The sequence below is a fragment of the Corylus avellana genome, chromosome ca4 (assembly GCF_901000735.1).
Source record: "Corylus avellana chromosome ca4, CavTom2PMs-1.0".
Lineage (NCBI taxonomy): Eukaryota > Viridiplantae > Streptophyta > Magnoliopsida > Fagales > Betulaceae > Corylus > Corylus avellana.
Window position 1 is genome coordinate 14,694,746 of NC_081544.1, and position 4,569 is coordinate 14,699,314.

The 4,569-nt window shown below is 35.3% G+C and overlaps 1 long non-coding RNA gene across 1 annotated transcript; it reads left to right on the plus strand.

Moving 5' to 3' along the window:
* The first annotated feature begins 2,005 nt into the window (after positions 1 to 2,005).
* Positions 2,006 to 4,049, plus strand: LOC132179121 (uncharacterized). Its single transcript, XR_009439884.1, has 3 exons — positions 2,006 to 3,715; positions 3,805 to 3,879; positions 3,965 to 4,049. It is a non-coding gene; the product is annotated as an uncharacterized LOC132179121 (long non-coding RNA).
* Positions 4,050 to 4,569: the final 520 nt, after the last annotated feature.

The following is a 4,569-nucleotide window of genomic DNA, read 5'->3' on the forward strand; positions in this document are numbered from 1 at the left end:
TTAACTCCCAAAAACTTTTAGTGCTTTTACAATTATCCTCCTAAACTTTAAAAATTCTCAATTTAGTGTATCTAACTTTAAAAAGTTTGCAATGTCACCTCTATCATTAGGGTTTGGGGTTAAATTAGATGGAGTATTGGTGAAATGTCCCTTACACCCCTGCATTTAAAAATTATAAATTAAAAAACATGGAACCCATAGCTTGGCCAAACCTATTGGTTTCAGGTGGAGGCCCAATACTTGATTATTTTCAAAGAGGTGAATACTCGCTAAGGTAGAGATTGTTGGAACAAGTGGCTCATATTCTCTCAGGCATATAGAGTAATACTGAAACTACTAACCCATTGGGCGTAATTAAGTTTATGTGGGCCTGGGGACGAATAGGTTGTGGGGGTGTTTTGGGGCTTTTCAAAATACATCTGTACAATTAAGGTTTTCCTATAATCACTCTCTTGTGGACGTAGGCATATTGCTGAACTATGTAAATCTGTGTCTTGATTTTCTCTTGCTCTCTTTCTTTTCGATTCCGTATTATTCATCATTGTTGTGCACGGTAACAACACTTCTCATTCAGCCATCTTACATTCCATGATACTATCTTGGGTTTCATAAGGAACTATTTGATCCCCTCCCCTTTCTTTTCCCTATACTAGAGTGTTCTCCTTTTATGTCATAATTAACTTAACAAACCAACCTCTTTAGCTCTTGGTTTACTTTGTTTGCTTTCCTATAACAACAATCTGGAGCACTAACCAAGTTGTTTTGATGTCTACTTGCTTCAATCGCAAAAAGTAGAGCCATCATTTGATCCTCAAAGTCCTTGCATGACATCCCTACTACATTACAAAAATTCTTTACCCTTTCAAACACCCAATCTTAGGAGATTGAGTGAGGCACTTCCAGTTCTCAATCATAGCAATTGGATGAACTATTATTGGCTCAGTACATTTAAACTCCTTATTAGGAACATTCACCATGACCAAAGAAGAATTATGCATCTCATCTCCATTCAAATCAATTATCTATGCCTCCTTTAATTCGAACCCTCTAATCTTATAACAACCTTTGGAAAAGCGCTAGCTACATTTGCGATATAACCCCAAAATGACTAGTCAATTTTTGAGTTTCCCTATAATTCATTATAAAGCCCAGTTTCACCTGGTAATTAGGCAATGTGGCATTTAACACTCATGTCTATTTTTATAAACCATGCACTCTATGTGGGTTACTCCTCATTTTCCCAATATGGGACCGGGGTGCTATAAAAGCCCCCTTAAACTACTGATGTCCTTGTCATAGTCACGTCATGCAGTGCTCCAGTACCACATGACTTGGCGTTACTAGGTGGCTTTGATTCCATTTGTAATGCCCTAGGAAAAAACGCTAGCCACATCTGTACTATCACCTCAATTGTGACGTCCCATAGTTCCTGAGTGTGAAAAATATGATGTGTTTATATGGAATATGGTCTTTTTAAATGGTATGAAGCCTTTTTGGGTAAACCCAATAATAAAACTATGCAGGCTTGGCCCAAAGCGGACAATATCATACCACTTGGAACGGGGTGTTACATATGGTATCAGAGCCACAGGTCATGTGGTACTGGAGCACTGCATAACGTGGCCCTGACGAGGAAGTCAGGAATTTAAGAAGGAAGCTTGTAACACCCCAGCCCCATATTAGGAAGAAATGAGAGTTGGCAGTTTATAAAGAGATAGTCATGAATGTTAAGTCCCACATTACCTAGTTACTAGATGAAACTGAGTTTTATAATGAATTCTAGAAAGCTCCAAATTGACTAGTTCGTCTGAGGTCATAGCGTAGATGTGATTAGCGCTTTTCCTTGGGTCATTACAAATGGTATATGAGACTTTGATTTTATTTAATTTTTAGTTTAAGGAATTCTTATAACCTCATGTTTCTGGTTGAGAAATGTGTAATTCAAATTTGGAATTGCCAAATTACCCAATTTATCCTTGCCTAAATCTTCTATTTTTTTTTTTTAATCATGCCTCTTCCCTACCACATTTTTCACGTATTTCTCCACCAACCATAAAAACCTTCCGTGACTAACAGCCGCACGTCTATGGGCAATATACACTAGATGCCCAGAACTAAATGACCTGTAAAAATCTCTCAAATTCACTCCCCTTTTCAATTCCCTCCACCATCGATGTCAGTCACATCACGCTCAGTTTTCCCAATACCACTGCGATAGGTTCTTTTGCTCCTCTCAACAAAACAAAGGCCTTCTTCTCCCTCATCGTATAGGAACTGAAATGATTTTTCTTTAACATAGAAGAATCCCAAATAACCCATCATTTTGATCGCCCGGAGCAATCAAATTTGTAAATAAATTGATTGTAAGGAAGTTTAGGACGATAACACCACCATCACTTCGCCCAGTGTATAGCAACTCAAATGATTTTTCTTTAACGTCGAAGAATCCTAAATAACCCATCATTTTGATCACTCAGAGCAATCAAATTTGTGAATAAATTGAGTGTAAGGAAGTTTAGCACGATAGCACCACTATCTCTTCACCAATGTAGAAGAATCGCAAATAACCCATCGTTTTTATCACTCAGAGCAATTAAATTTGTGAATAAATTGAGTGTAAGGAAGTTTAGGACGATAACATCACCATCTCTTCCCCAGCTTCGAAACTTTAGTGCAAATTTTGAAAACCAAAGCTAACAAAAAGTTGGAAAATAAGAGACATGTTTCTCAAAACCCAATGCAAATATGAGCTTTATGATACATAGAGTCAAAAGAATTAAACTCTGCATATAAGTACTTCTAGGTAGATACACAAGTGATTATTTTTAACATTCTTGCTTAAAAGCCTTGTGCTTCCCAATACAATACAACACATAAAAGTTACATCCATTTAAATAGTTAACCCAATCAAGGACCACTGGAGGGGCCACAATGATAATAGTATTATAACCTATAAATAAATAAAGTAATCGTTTCTTACCAGTTAAAGTTTAAAGTAAGTGGTAATTTGTCGCAAATAAAAGAAAAAAGTTTTTAAATATTTAAATTCAATTTTGGAGAAATAAAGAATCTGCTATATTCCAAAAGTGCACTACTCTTTCAAAACCTCACTATAGGAGTGACACTCATCTTAATTGGTTAAATAATAATATTTACTGTGATAGTACTCTAACGCACAATAGCCCTTGGCATTGGCTGGAGACAAGCTCAAATTAGTGTCTCGAGCATCCTTAAGGGTTTCAAACTTGAAATGTAAGCACTTATTTCCTTCCATGAGATCGATCCATATATGAGTAATTTATTAAGACTGTAGACAAAAAAGGAAAAATAATTGTGACTAGCTAGCTGAGTCAGTGGCCATACTACCTAGATTTCAGCCTTTAACTGGATTTTTTTACAAAAAAAAAAATAAATAAATAAAAAGAAAGGGTGATGAGGATTGTACACAAGATTGTCAACCTTAATAATAAGCAAAACTTATGTCACATGAATCACCAAGAAGCTGGGGTGTTATAGTCTTCAAAATTGCAATATTCTCCTTTATTCTTGATACATGTTAACTTTATGGTCACGTATTGGATAATTTTCTTCTACTGGGATCATCGTTGATTACTTTTAGGGTCGAAAGTTTTCAATTCAAGGTTTGTTGGGACAAGATGCATATTCCAATGCTTTTATTGATGGAGCGTTGGTGATATTTCGTTTGGCACCGCAGGTATTTGTCGAATCCTTATTACATTGTACCATGAATGTTTATTAATCCATATTCAAGTTTCCAACTTCACAGGCTATCAATTGTTTCAGGATTATCATCGGTTCCACGTTCCAGTTTCTGGAACTGTTGAGAAATTTGTAAACATACCTGGATGCTTATATACAGTATGTGGACAAATGGAATCCATCTTTGAATTTCTAATTGTTTTCTTGTTTGTCTTCAGGTTTTCTGATTTTTTTTTTTTACTAGGTCAATCCCATTGCTGTAAATAGCAAGTATTGTAATGTCTTCACTGAGAATAAGCGAGTGGTATCAATTATTTCAACTGCAGAGTTTGGAAAGGTTTGACAGTGCATTCATTTGTCTTTTCAAATCCTCAAATATTCTCTCACTACATGAAAAAACTGAGACATCATTTCTTATTCATGTTCTATGCAATTCAAGTTATTTTTACAACTGTACTGCTGCTTTTTGCATCACATTCTTAGGACTTTTTTCTGGTCGAGCTCATCATATGAACATTTAAGTTCCCTTCTAATGTTATTTGTATGTTTCCTTATGAAGTTGTGAATTTTGAATTGAATGTAACGAACTGGGTGGCCACCAAGAGAAATTATTGGAATCCATATCTGGTCACATTCTTCAGTCAATTGTATAGTTCATGTGCCTTCCCCACCTTTCATGTTCACTAAATTTATTTATTTATTTATTTTATTGTGTGTGCTTATAGAGATAAGTTGTCACTTTTACTTCCATAATTAAATTGATCCTATGTATGCAAAACGAAAAAATAAGTTTTTATTTTCTTTCTTTTTTCTTTTTCGGGTCCCTTGTATTTAACTTTGGTATTTATT